This window comes from Pipistrellus hanaki (assembly GCF_964339955.1).
Source record: "Pipistrellus hanaki genome assembly, chromosome: 5".
NCBI lineage: Eukaryota > Metazoa > Chordata > Mammalia > Chiroptera > Vespertilionidae > Pipistrellus > Pipistrellus hanaki.
The window spans coordinates 87,784,339-87,798,597 of NC_140507.1; the positions used below are offsets into that span (position 1 = coordinate 87,784,339).

General features: G+C 42.4%; 1 protein-coding gene and 1 pseudogene across 2 annotated transcripts in view; both read left to right on the plus strand.

Annotated features, from left to right (window-relative positions):
• PPP2R2A (protein phosphatase 2 regulatory subunit Balpha) overlaps window positions 1–14,259 on the plus strand; it is an 81,529-nt gene that overhangs the window by 13,758 nt on the left and 53,512 nt on the right. The window lies entirely within an intron of this gene.
• LOC311623093 (D-3-phosphoglycerate dehydrogenase-like) lies at window positions 5,560–8,038 on the plus strand (annotated as a pseudogene). The gene has a single exon. The product of its transcript is annotated as a D-3-phosphoglycerate dehydrogenase-like (transcript).

A 14,259-nucleotide genomic window follows, 5' to 3' on the forward strand; every position in this document is an offset into this window, starting at 1 on the left:
CAAGGGAATACACTAAAGCCATTAAGTCCAATATCTTAGAGAAGATTCATCCCTCTAATATTACATCACAATAAAGAATTATTAAGAAGCCCTGCTGGTGTGGCTCAGTTGTTAAGGGCATGCTCCTGGGTTGCAGGTTCAGGCCCTGTCCCTGGTTGGTATTCGTGTGGGAGGCAACTAGTCTATGTGTGTCTCTTTCACATTGATGTTTCTCTTTCTCTACATCTCCCTTCCACTCTCCAAAAATCAATGGGAAAAATATCCTGGAGTGAGGGTTAACAACAAGAACAATAACAACAAAAAGATTATGTGTTTATATAATGGAATATTATGCAGTCATAGAAAGGAATGAAGCACTGACTGATACATACTGCAGCATGAATGAACTTTGAAACATGCAAAGTGGAGAAGGCAGTCACAAAAGACTACATTTATATGATTCCATTAACTTACCAGACACTAAATAACTGCACAAATAAGCGTAATGCAAAACTATTTTTCTTGTTCTCTGAAAGCAAAATATTTCCTGTTGCATGCACCAAACAGGTCAGTCCAAAACTAATGATGTGGTAGTCGGCTGCTAAAATATTTGTGCTAGTATTAGTGGAGAGAAATGGTGCACCTGTGTTTGGGAACATAAAGAAAATGAATGCAACATGATTATAGTAATCAGTCATTATCAAATATTGTATTTCGTTATTAATATGTATAACAGGATATTGTAAAAATTAATTAAGTTCCAAAATTTTTATTAAAATGTTTCTTACATACTGTTATATAGGCTGGACTGCAAAAATATTCATTATGGGTTGTGAATTTGACATGCTTGCTCTATATCTACCATCTACACCAATAAAAGTAATATGCTAATTGACTGTACCTTTGTGACACCCACCAGCCCATCAGGAGTGAGTATGCAAATTAGCCCAACAAAGATGGAGGGTTAATTTGCATATGCAGGCGCCAAGTGGCCAGGGGTGGGGCATTCTGCATCACCCCAGCTTCTCCGGGCCTCTGGGCAACAGGGGAAGGCAGAAAGGCGGCTCCAGCCAGAGCAAAGGCAGGGCCGGCAGCCAGGAGAAGGAAGGCCCATTCTTGCACGAATCCTCGTGCATCAGGCCTCTACTCCAGAATAATATAATTGGAAAATGAAAGGGGACTTTGAACATGCATTAGTGCTCAAAGCATCCTTTGCTGTTAGTTTCATTTTCCCTTAGAAGGTAGGAGTGGAGATTGGGAGCATTTGAAGGTCTGATCTCAGGAAAATCCCATAAAGATATTGATCCATAATGGTAAGGCTCTAAAGAACCCTGCCCTCCCTCCCCTTTGTTGCCTAAGGCAACATTGTGAATGCAGTATTCTTTTACATTATTAGTATTTTCTTATTACACTTTTCTCCACAGCTTAGCTGATTATCTGAATTCTTTACCAGATCTTGAGTAGGATGAAGAATATATGTAAAACCCATAAAAAATTCTATAAGAGTTTGAAGAGAAAGCAAATTTTACTGCAGTAATGAGGACCCCCTTTTCTCTTGATAACTTATTCAGAAGTGTGCAATGTTGTTGTTGTTGTTGATGTTGTTGTTGATGTCCGACTGCCAGTTTAGGCCCGATCCCGGGGATTGGACCGAAACTGGCAGTTGGACGTTCCTCTCACAATCCTAGACCGTTGGCTCCTAATCACTCACCTGCCTGACTGCCTGATCATCCCTAACTGCCCCCGCCAGCCTGGTCATCCCCTTACTGTCTCCCCTACCTGCCTGGTTGCCCCTAACTGCCCCCTTCCTGCCGGTCTGGTTGCTCCTAACTGTCCCCACTGGCCTGGTCACCCCTTACTGCCCCACTCTGCCAGTCTGTTTACCTCCAATTGCCCTTGCCACTGGCCTAGTCGCTCCTCACTGCCCCACCCTGCCAGCCGAATCACCCCTAACTCCCCTCTCCCCTTGCTGGCCTGGTCACCCCCAACTGCTGACCTTGTTGCCCCCAACTGCCCCCTTTGCCAGCCTGGTTGTCCCAACTGCCCCCCTGACAGCCTGGTTGCTCCTCACAGCCACCACCCCCCCCCCTCCCCCCCAGGACTGGTCACCCCATGCAGCCTGCTTATTCAGTCATTTGGTCGTCCCTCACTAACCTCCCTGCTGGCCTGGTCGTATGCAGCCATCTTTGTGATGGCATGGTGGACAATTTGCATATTACCTTTTTATATAAGATGGTTTTTATTGATTTCAGAGAGAGAGAGATAAATATCAATGATGAAAGAGAATCATTGATCAGCTGCCTCCTGCATGCTCCCTAATGGGGATGAAGCCCACAACCAGAGAATGTGCCTTGATTGGGAATAGAATTGTGACCTCCTGGGTCATGGGTCTATGCTCAACTACTGAACCATACTGGTCAGACTGTAGTTTTGTTTTGTCAAAAGAATTTTATTAGGCCAATACCAGTACTTCTGAAGCTTTTGAATTTCCTAGGAATCTTTTAAAATGCAGATTATGATTCTTCTTGCAGTCATGTTGGTCTGGAGTAGATAGAGCCTGTGATTTTTGCATTTTTAACCATTTGCATGATGTCCATGTAGCTGCTGCTGCTCTGGTGGTCTGCAGTCTGTACTTCGAAGGTCAGACAAGGTAGCTTTAGTCTTTTTTTTTTTTTTTTTAGAGAAAGGGGCAACAGGTAAGGTAATATCTTAATTTCTTTACTCAATATCCATTGTGCTATTCTCACATCAGTTAACATTTCAATAAATGAATAAACACCTCCTAGGAAGCTTTGTCCTAGCTGTTAAAGGGGAATAGCTTCCATCATAGCATTAAATGTTAACTATCTCTAATTGTTAAGATTAAATTTGTGTTTGCATTTCAAGTTTAGCTCAGATCTTACTAAATGGTTTTCTTTTGCTAGTAATTTGCCTTTTTTTAAAAAATATATATTTTATTGATTTTTTTTTTTTTTTTTTTTTTTTTTTTTTTTTTTTTTTTTTACAGAGAGGAAGGGAGAGGGAGAATTAGAAATATCAATGAGAGAGAAACATTGATCAGCTGCCTCCTGCACACCTACTGGGAATGTGCCCGCAACCAAGGTACATGCCCTTTACCGGAATCGAACCTGGGACCTTTCAGTCCAAAGGCCGATGCTGTATCCACTCAGCCAAACCTGATAGGGCAGTAATTTGCCCTTTTAATACAGATTGTCCTCAGTGCTGTAAACAGGATGAATTTAGGGAATGAAATCTTAACTTCATAATTGGTTGTTTCATAACATCTAACACAGGTTTTTAATAAGTATAAATGAGTAACCTTTTAATTTTTATGTTTGTGATTTTGTTTGCTTCATTAGCCTTGAAGTACCTTTTCATGCTCCAATCAAAATTTCTCTCCCTCCCCAGTTACCTAATCTTAGTTTTGTTTTAGGTTGATTTTGATTTTATCTGCATAGCTCATGCACAAGTTAATCGTTTCAGAATGCTTGTGAGAAAAATTTAAGTTTTATGTCCTCTTACATATCCTCAACTTGTGTCTTTTTTGCTCTTCTGGCATTTATTTTCTACTTCCAAACATTATGCTCATATAGCTGTTTCTTTATCAGTTTACATCCTTAAATATAAATAGTAGCTAACAATTGAGCTCTGACCTCCCCCTTCTACACCTCCTCCCGTTTTCTCAATCTGTTTATACCATTAATATTATTTGAACTAATGTTCAGAGTTGTAGCAATCTGAATAATGCTTCCTCTCTCAAAAGATAACCACATCCAATCCTGAGAACTAGTGGACATTACCTACTATGGCAAAGGGACTGGAGGTATAATTAAAGGCTTTTGAGATGGATTTATTTAGGATTATCTTCTTAGGCCTAAGTGTAATCACAAGAGTCCTTATAAAGAAAAAAATGGGAGATATAAAAATCTAAATGGGAAGTAGTAGATGTGACACCAGAAGCAAGAGGCTGGAATGATGAAAGGACAGGGTTGCACAAGCCAAGGAATGCAGGAGGCCAGAAGCTTAAAAAAAAAAAAGAAAAAGAAAGGAAAATCAAGGGAGATTTTCTCCTAGAGTTTCTTGAAGTAGCTTGCTGAGCTGACACCTTTAATCCTGTAAACCTGACTTTGAACTTCTGGCTTCCAGAACTGGAAGATAGATAGATAGATAGATATTATTGATTTTTTTTTACAGAGAAGAAGAGAGAGGGATAGAGAGTTAGAAACATTGACAAGAGAGAAACATCGATCAGCTGCTTCTTGCACACCCCCCACTGGGGATGTGCCTGCAATCAAGGTACATGCCCTTGACAGGAATAGAACCCGGGACCTTTCAATCCACAGGCAGACATTCTATCCACTGAGCCAAACGGGTTTCTGCTGGGAGAGATTTTGTGTTGTGTTAAACACCAAAATTGTGGTAATTTGTTACAGTAGCCGTAGGAAACTAATGCAGTAGAACCTTGGTTCTCCAACTGAATTTGTTCTGGAAGGCTGTTTGAGAAACAATTTGTTCGAAAACCGAATCCGTTTTTCCCATTAGAAATAATGTTCCAGACTCCCCACCATCCCACAATGATTCCCTGTTTTTAGCCTTTTTTATATACAGTACATGTCTAATGCACTGTTTAATCTGTAAACAAACACTTTTTTTCTTAAACTTATCGAACCACCCCCTACTAGCCTTAATTTAGCTTCAGGTCCAGGGGTGGCTTAGGAAGTCGGCATGCTTTTTCACTTATGGCGGCCTCCGAAATGCTGTCACCAGCTAACTGCTTTATATTTGTCCAATTCATCAGTTTTTCTACCTCTTCAATTGCCTGTGATCATTGTTTCTTTCACACCCTTAGCAACATTAGCACTCTTGATAGTCTCTTTATGTTTTAAAATTGTCCTAATTATCCATTTCTCTAGCAACAAAAGCAGAACACACACATATACAAAAAAATATATTCACAAGCTCAATTTCCTGAGATGTTAGCAAGGCAGTGTTTAGCTGTAAACTGACTTTACTGGTCCACTGACTTTTTTTGTGATGTATCAGCATGAAAGGGTTGTCAGGTGGAGAACCGACATTAAAACAGACTTTTTGTGTATAACTTGGTCGAGAACCCTATTCAAGTTGAGAAATGTTCGAGAACTGAGATTTGATTGTATAAGAGTAGGCGTTTATTATGTCCATAAATCATATTCACTGCTATAAATTGTTTCCTCTAGCGTTAATAATTTTACCTTGTTTTTTTTACTTTTTTTGTTCACTCTACCAAACACTTCTGTACTTTTCAACGTAATTTTCTTCATGTTCAAAAGAATCAGATAATCTATTAGTTCCTCGTCTCCCTTCTCCTATACCCAAGTTCTCCATCGTGATATTTCAGTCTAGAAGATTTTCTTCATTTTCTGTGAATCTATCACTAAATCATCCTCAAATCTGTTATATTGAAGCACATTAGATATTCTATTAGTTTTACTTTTTCCTTGAGTTCTATCCCTTCCAGATTCCTTCAGCCTGGCCTGTATGTTTTCTAATTTTATTGTGTAGCTGTCATTCTTGAATTTTCCTTTGTTGTTAACATTTTCATGTCACCATCATGGGAATTCTTTTTGCCTCTGCTTTGCTGGATCTCCTTGTCTGGGATCCTGTTACCAGAAGGGGGACCTGGCCCTGAGCAGGTCTGCCTAGGGCCGACCAGTAGTGTGTGGGTTCCTGGCTTCATGAAGGAAAAATTTCACAACATGAGTCCCGATGAATTTTAGAGCGTGGTAGTTTGGGAGAAGTGCAAACTCTGGCCTTGTCAATCCCATCCATGTGTTTTCCTTTTTTTGTTTATTCCCTCATTTACTGCTGCACAGTATCCAGTATTTCGTGAGAAAGTGAATACAAGGGTGGTACAGCTTTTGAGACCATGCCTATTTGGAAAAGAAATGTTTATTATTCTGTTTTCACACTACAGTAAAACCTCAATATAACTGACCAATTCAGGTGAGGGAGGTGTCCATTAAAGCTGAAAGTTATCTTCTATAATAAAGAGCCAGGGTGCAACATGTTAGGACCGAAGCTCAACCAGACTGGAAGTCAATGTAGAGGGGGCTGCGAATCAGGACCAGAGAGAGGCCTGAAGAGAGAAGCAGGGACTGATCCGTTGCCTCTGTGGCAGCTTTTGACCAGCACTTGCCTCTCTTTATCTCCTGGTCTGGCCAGCAGCTGCACCTCCATTTTTCTCTTGGACTTCACTGAGGCTGCTAACCAGCCCCACCTTTCTAATCAGGCCCTGTTGATAGGCCCAGAGACCCTGACTGGCATAGAAACTGACCAATTAGAACCAAATCTGGGTGAAGTGTGAGGAACCAATGGCTGCCTAGGAGCTTTTGACTCTGACTGGCATAGAACCTGACCAATTAGAACCAAATCTGGGGGCTTAGAGTTGTTACTGTCCAGGGAGAGCAGTCTATCCCAAGGCTGGCTCCAGCAATGGCCTTCGCAAATCTACAGAAAATGCTCATCAGTGAGACCCTTGCTGCCGGAAGATTCTTCAAGATGGAGTGTTGCAGGTGGGAGAGAAGCAGAACCTGAGCAAAGGGGAGCTGATAGCCGAGCTGCAGGACTGCGAAGGCTTTATCATCCACTTGCCACCAAGATGACCATGGATGTCATCAATGCAGCAGAGAAAAGTGGTGGGCAGGGCCGGCACCGGAGTGGACAACGTGGATCCACCACGAGGAAGGGCATCATGGTCATGAACACTCCCAATGGGAACAGTCTTAGTGCTGCGGAGCTCACCTGTGGGGTGATCATGTGTCTGGCCAGGCAGATTCCCCAGGTGACAGCTTTGATGAAGGATGGCAAATGAGACCGAAAGAAGTTCATGGGAACTGAGTTGAATGGAAAGACCCTGGGAATTCTTGGCCCGGGGAGGATCAGGAGAGGTGGCCGTCTGGATGTAGACCTTCGGGATAAAGACTGTAGTGTACGACCCCATCATCTCATCAGAGGTCTTGGCCACCTTTGGCATTCTGCAGTTGCCCCTAGAGGAGATCTGGCCCCTCTGTGACTTCATCACTGTGCACACCCCTCTCCAGCCCTCCATGACAGGCCTGCTGAACAGCAGCACCTTCGCCCTGTGTAAGAAGGGCGTGCATGTGGTGAACTGTGCCTGTGGAGGGATCATGGACTAGGGTGCCCTGTCCGGGCCCTGCAGTTGGGGCAATGCACGGGCGCAGCCCTTGATGTGTTCACAGAGTAGCTGCCTCGGGACTGCACCTTGGTGGACCCCGAGAACATCATCAGCTGCCCCCACCTGGGCGCCAGCACCAAGGAGGCCCAGAGCCACTGCAGGGAGGAGATCGCTCTCTAGTTCGTGGACATGGTGAAGGGGAAAACCCTTGCGAGAGTCGCGAATGCCCTTACCAGCGCCTTCTCTCCACACACCAAACCTTGGGTCGGTCTGGCAGAAAATCTGGGGACTCTGATGTGAGCCTGGGCAGGATCCCCAAAGGGACCATCCAGGTGGTAACAGAGGGTTTATCCCTGAAGAATGCCAGGAACTGCCCGAGCCCCACAGTCATTGTCGGCCTCCTCAGAGACGCTTCTAATCATGTGGACGTGAACTTGGCTAACGCCAAGCTGCTGGTGAAGGAGGCCGGCCTCAATGTAACCACCTCCCATAACCCACTGTGCCAGGAGAGCAAGGATTTGGGGAAGGCCTCTTGTGCGTGGCCCTGGCAGGTGCCCCCTCAGGCTGTGGGCTTTGTCCAGGGTGCCTCCCTGCAGGGGTCTGCCCCTGTTCCTGTTCTGGGCTCGGCCCTCCAACCCTGCCATGTTGCCTTCCATGATTTGGCTCCTGGCAGAGGCAGGTGTGCAGCTGCTGTCCTGCCAGATCTTGATGGTGTCCAATGGGGAGACCTGGCACGTCATGGGCATCTGCTCCCTGCTGCCCAGCCTAGATACTTGGAAGCAGCATGTGACCAAGGCCTTTCAGTTTCATTTCTGACCTTGGGGTTCACTAGGACTAGCCTTGAGGGCTTTGTGATAAACATTGACAGGTCACATTCCTGGGGCTGACACCACGTATGTGGTCTGACCCCTGTAATAACCACTTAATAAACAACCCCCCCCCACCCCACAACCCCCCCCCCCAGAGAGAGAGAGAGAGAGAGAGAGAGAGAGAGAGAGAGAGAGAGAGAACGAGAACCAAATCTGGGTCAACTGTGAGGAACCAGTGGCTGCCTAGGAGGTGGAGCTTTTGACTTTGACTGGCATAGAAACCGACCTATCAGAACCAAATTGGCTGACAGAGGAGGGTAGTTGGGGGCAAGACCCGCATGGGAGAGCACTTGGGAGCAACCAGGCCGGCAAGGGAAGGACAAAATTAGGTCAGCACGGGAGGGCAGTTGGAGCCAACCAGATCGGTATGGGTGGGCAGTTGGGGGTAAGATCAGGCAGGCAGGTAGAGGCAGTTAGGGGCGATTAGGCAGGCAGGCAGGTGAGTGGTCCCAGTGGTTCCAGATTGTGAGAGGGATGTCCCATTGGAAAGGATGCAGGCTGGGCTGAGAGAACACCCCCTCCCCCCAATGCACGAATTTCATCACCGGGCCACTAGTAATGGTAGGTTTAATTAAGTGTGTATGAAAAGTTTAATTTCACAGAAAAGTTTTCTATATGTATTACAGTAATTTTAAATTTATACTGAATTGGTCTAGTACCGAGGTTGGCAAACTGCGGCTCTCGAGCCACATGCGGCTCCTTGGCCTCTTCAGTGTGGCTCTTTCACAAAATACCACTGCCTGGGCGAGTCTATTTTGAAGAAGTTTAAATTTAAAAAATTGGGCTCTCAAAAGAAATTTAAATCATTGTACTGTTGATATTTGGCTCTGTTGATTAATGAGTTTGCCGACCACTGGTCTAAAACATGCTTGAATTCATTAGTCACCTCCAGTAAACAAATGTACACAGTAGGGGCCTAGCTTAGTGCATTAAAACTGCTACAGAAAGTCACAGAACCAATTAAGGTATGTGGGTTGTTTATTAAGTGATTGTTTAATGTGAAAGGTGTGATCACATACCTGTCATTCGCTGTTTTAGTGGTGACTTAGATTTAGGATATAGTTGTAGATAGGTAATATATATTTATGTGAGCAAAATTACTAGTTTTTTCAAACATATGGCCTGTTGCTAAAATTCTCAAAAATAACTGAGTTAATAACAAAAAAAATATTAATTTAATTATAAGCAAATCTTAGCTAAAAACACTTTAAAATTAACAGGAAGTTAATTTTCACATGTGATATATAGACCAGAAAATTTGTTTGTTAAATTGAAAGTCCATTAAATCAAAGCCCGCAAAATCAAGGGTACTGTAACAAGTTTGGCTAGTTATTGGAAATCATTTTTCCTCAGAATTTTTAAGACATGTTCATTGTGGCATTGGAGAAGCCTGATGCCATTTTGGTCACTTACTTTTTTCTGTCTAAAATGATACACCTTATATTTTGTCCTGCTTTCTGAGATAGTTTCTCATTTTGTTTTAACTATGTCACTGTTTTTTTGCTTTCAATTGCTATATCTTTAAAAGCTTATCCCACCCCCTTTGGAGTTTTGTTTTCTTTTCTTTTCTTTTCTTTTCTTTTCTTTTCTTTTCTTTTCTTTTCTTTTCTTTTCTTTTCTTTTCTTTCTTTCTTTCTTTCTTTCTTTCTTTCTTTCTTTCTTTCTTTCTTTCGCAACCCTTGTTTTATAAATGGAGTATCTTTGAGAAGGTTAATTTTATTAAAAACTTTGGCATTCCATTTCCTTTGAATTCTTTTCTTGTGTTAGTATATTGCAATATCTAGCCATCCCTGGTTGTCTAGGAATGAAATGCTGAAAAACAGTATCTGGCTGAGCTAATTATCTGTTGGGCTTTACTGGAAGCTTACGAGCCAGGGATTGCATGTCTCAATGTGAGAAGAAACTTCCAGTGTCCTGTCTCAGAGGAGGTGTGTGGGAGCAGTCAGCCTCAAGCCTGGGTGCCCTGCCCACGTTCTGGGAGTCGGGAAGATAGGTGAACAATCACTGTGCAGTGTGTATCTTCTACTTAATATTGCCCTCAGTCAGGTACTTCCCTGATATCTTCTCTGGTTCAATTTCTTCAGAAAGTAAAGTAGTTTTTTTCCGCAGAGTGGAGCTCCTTTACATCTTTGGTAGATGTTTCAACCAGTATCCCTTTTTTGAATCCCATGCCTTCCCACACTATTGTCTATATCTAGGGGCTACGCATATATGCCTATATGTTCTTTGGTTAATCTTTTCCTGTCCCCCCTCCCTTCTGAGATCTGTCAGTCTATTCCCTGCATCTGGACCTATTTTATTTGTCAATTTACTTTGTTCATAAGATTCCACATATAATTGAGATCATGTAGTATTTGTCTTTCTATGCTATAATTTTTAATACACCAAACCTTGTTAAATTGTGTAGTTCTTTTCCTCAATTACAGCAAAAAATGAGAAAAATTTAAAGCCACAAACTTGCTTTTTCAAATCTAAATTTTAGGCATTAAGGAGTCAGCCAAAAGCAGTGAGGTTTAAAAAAAATGTATTAACTTTATTAGAAATGAAGGAGTTTTAGTTTCCTCTACTCTTAAAATCACTTTTCATTAATTAAAATGTTTGTCCAATAGCAAAGACATGTAAGCTTACAGTCGGTTACTGATTGCAGGGCAGCTAAAATCATAATATTCTATTGGGAATATCATTTATTACTGAAACCAAGACATAGAATGAAGGGAGTAGTAATAGGAGCACTCATCTCCTGATGTTAACAACAAAGCATTAGGGCCGAAACCGGTTTGGTTCAGTGGATAGAGTGTCGGCCTGTGGACTGAAAGGTCCCGGGTTCGATTCCCGTCAAGGGCATGTACCTTGGTTTCGGGCACATCCCAGTGATGGGTGTGCAAGAGGCAGCTGATCCAAGTTTCTCTCTTATCGATGTTTCTAGCTCTCTATCCTTCTCTCTTCCTCCCTGTGAAAATTCAATAAAATATATTTCTTTTTAAATATAAATAAATAACAAAGCATTAGGGTACTTCATACCATGCTGCCTCTTCTACCTCTTAGATATTTTCATTCATTCTCTCCCTTGTTCAGTAGTAGCTCAAGCTACAGGGGCTTTCTTGATTGTCCTGGAACATACACTGCCTTGTTCTTTCTGAGGACTTTGAACTTATTCTTCTTAACCTGGAATATATTTTACCCAGGATTTTGCATGGTCTTGGCTACCCTGTGTAAATTAAACAATTCCCCTTCCAATCCCAAACTGTGCTACATTTAATTAAAGTATCTGCTTTTTTTTTCTTTTTCAGTACCCTTATTATTACTTAAAATAATCTTGTTTATTACTTGCTTCTTTCAGGCTTCCTCCCAAAGTTTTCACTCGTGAAGGAATAAACTATTCATTCTGTTCTACCACTTTATTCTTAACATTTTGAATAGTTTCAGATACTTAACCCTTTGCACTCCGCTGTCCCCTCTCAGGGGACATCGGAATTCTAGCATATCACTCGGATGTCCCCTCTCAGGGGACATTGCAGTTTATTAGTGATTACGAGGGTCTGTAAATGTACGTTTCCGCCGCAAAGTAGCGTTGAGAGTAGCTGGTAGCCAATATCCAGAATGGTTCGGAGTGCAAAGGGTTATTAGTATCTGACACTTAGCTATTTGTAATTATTTGTTGAATGGGTAGATAAATCATATAAGGTGTTTTCACATATCTCATTTAAAAATATTTGAAAGTTCCAATTTTTATTTTACTAAATGTACATTTTTAAAAGGAAACAGAGTAAGCTAAAGAAGTTTAATAACCAAATCATTCTTCCCAGTTTTGTGAGTCAGTAAGGCCCAGCAACACAAGCTATTGATAAAGACCAAACTACTGTAAAAGTCCCAAATATGCAGTGAATTCCAAAATTAAAAGCTTATTTTTCTCATGTAACCCCCCAGCGGTAGAGAGGAATCTGAAGTGGATAATCTGCTTTTGTCCCAGGTTTCTTCTCTCGTGTTGTTAACCTTTCCGTAGAATATTGCTGTTTTCTGCGTGGTCAGATGTGGCTCATCTGTGTCCAGCTTATGGGAGAGAGAGACAGGAGGGCAAGTAGGCTCTTTTTAAGAAAGTGGCATGGAAATTTCAGATCCCCTTGTTCAAAACTTGTCACAGAATAGTAACAATGAAAAATCTTCAACTTGGGTGTAATCATGTCTTGTTTGGGAATGGAAAAGGCTTCCATCTCCCTTTTAAGAGGCATGAATGCTCCTCCCCCAAGATTGTTATGGTCACCCCATCAGTACTTTGTTGGGCCACCTTTTGCCTTCAATACTGTGGCGATTCTTCTTGGCATTGACTCCACGAGATGTTGGAAAGGTGATGCGAGGAATCTGACACCATTCCTGATGAATAGCACTGTCCAGTTCTGTGAGATTTGATGGTTGTGGAACCAGCTGCCTGGTGGCTCTTTTAACTTCGTCCCACAAATGCTCAATTAGATTGAGATCTGGTGATTGTGGGGGCCACCTAAACAAGGTCAAGTCTCCCCCTTGTTCTTGAAACCATTTGCACAATACAAGCACCGTGGCATGGCGCGTTGTCTTGTTGGAAGAAGCCATCTCCATTGGGATACACCATCAACATGGTAGGATGAACTTGATCAGCAATGATACTTAGATATGTTGGCTATTTAGATGTTGTTCCACACGAATTAAAGGGCCCAAATCGTGCCAGGAAAACATGCCCCAAATCATAACACCGCCCGCACCATCTTGAAGGGTTGTACTCATGCATGTAAGGTGCATGCTTTTATGCTGTTTTCACGAATTTCTCACTCTGCCATCTGCATGATGCAACTGGGAATGTGATTTATTAGACCACATGACTTCTTTCCAGTGCTCAACTATCCAATCTGTGTGTTCCTGTGCAAATTGGAGACATTTTATCTTGGTCACTGCAGACAGCAGAGGTGTTCGAACAGGCTTTCGGCTTCCATATTCCATACGATGTAGTATACGGCTAATTTGCCTATAAACGTCAGGTGGTCATAATAATCTGGCCACTAAGTATTTATGTGCTGGTTAGAATAGGGGATATTATTAAGCTGGATAGGTGAGAAAAGGCAAGTCTGGCATTTTTTCATTATAGGTGGATTTGTAGTTTTAGGACTAGGCTAAATATGAAATGAGGTCAGGCAGATAATATTAGATCTATACAATGAAATATGAAGAGCTGTGTCTGCTGGAGGCAGGAGCTAGGGGGTTTTGTGAAAGGCATTGCAGCTCTTTAAAAAGAAACCCCAAGAAGAAGGTCTCTTTTTTTGTTACAGTGTATGAGAATATATGGAGCTGCGGTATTCCCTTCTTCTGTTCCTCTATTTTCTGACTCATTTTGAAAATTTTTAAGCCCGTAAAGAAGTTGAAAAATAAATAGGACTATTTTTTTATATTCACCAATTATAAACATTTGCCACATTTTCCTTATCTCTTCTCTTACATACACATCTGCCCTCCTGCCCCCAGATTTTTTGGAAGGTAAGATGGAAACAGCAGATGATTCTTTACCCCTAAATAACCCACTCAGCCTTTATCTCTTTGAACAAGAATATTCTCTTGTACAACCATAATCCTATATAATAAAAGATTAATATGCAAATTGACTATCACTCCAACGCAAAAGATGGCCACCACAAGATGGCCAGCAGAGGAAGGCAGTTAGGGGTGACTGGGCCAGCAGAGAAGGGCAGTTGGGGGCAACCAGGCCCGCAGGGGAGGCCAGTTGTGGGGAACCCAGGCCTGCAAAGGAAGACAGTTAAGGGCGATCAGGCCTGCAGGGGTGGGAAGTTAGATGTGACCGGGCCGGCAAAGGAGGGCAGTTGGGGGCAACCAGGCTGGCAGGGGAGGGCAGTTGGGGGCGACCACGCTGGCAGGGGAGGGCAGTTAGGGGCAATCGGGCCAATGGGAGCAGTTAGGTGTCAATCAGGCTGGCAGGCATAAGCCATTAGGGGCAATCAGTTTCTTTCATATTCATCCACAGAGTACAAAATGACTGAATTCTGGTTATCTGGTAGTCTATATACTTACTCTCTATTAGAGTATCAGATCAGAAAATTTGTTAGCGTCTAATTTAGTTTTTGTCGATTCTCCCTTGCGCTCTTTATTAGTGTCCTAAAGAAACAGGAATTACTTCTTGGAATTGAGGATGGGGTAGAGAGTAATATAGTATAGGAACATTTTTTTCATTATTAAATAAAAAGTGTATATTTTGGT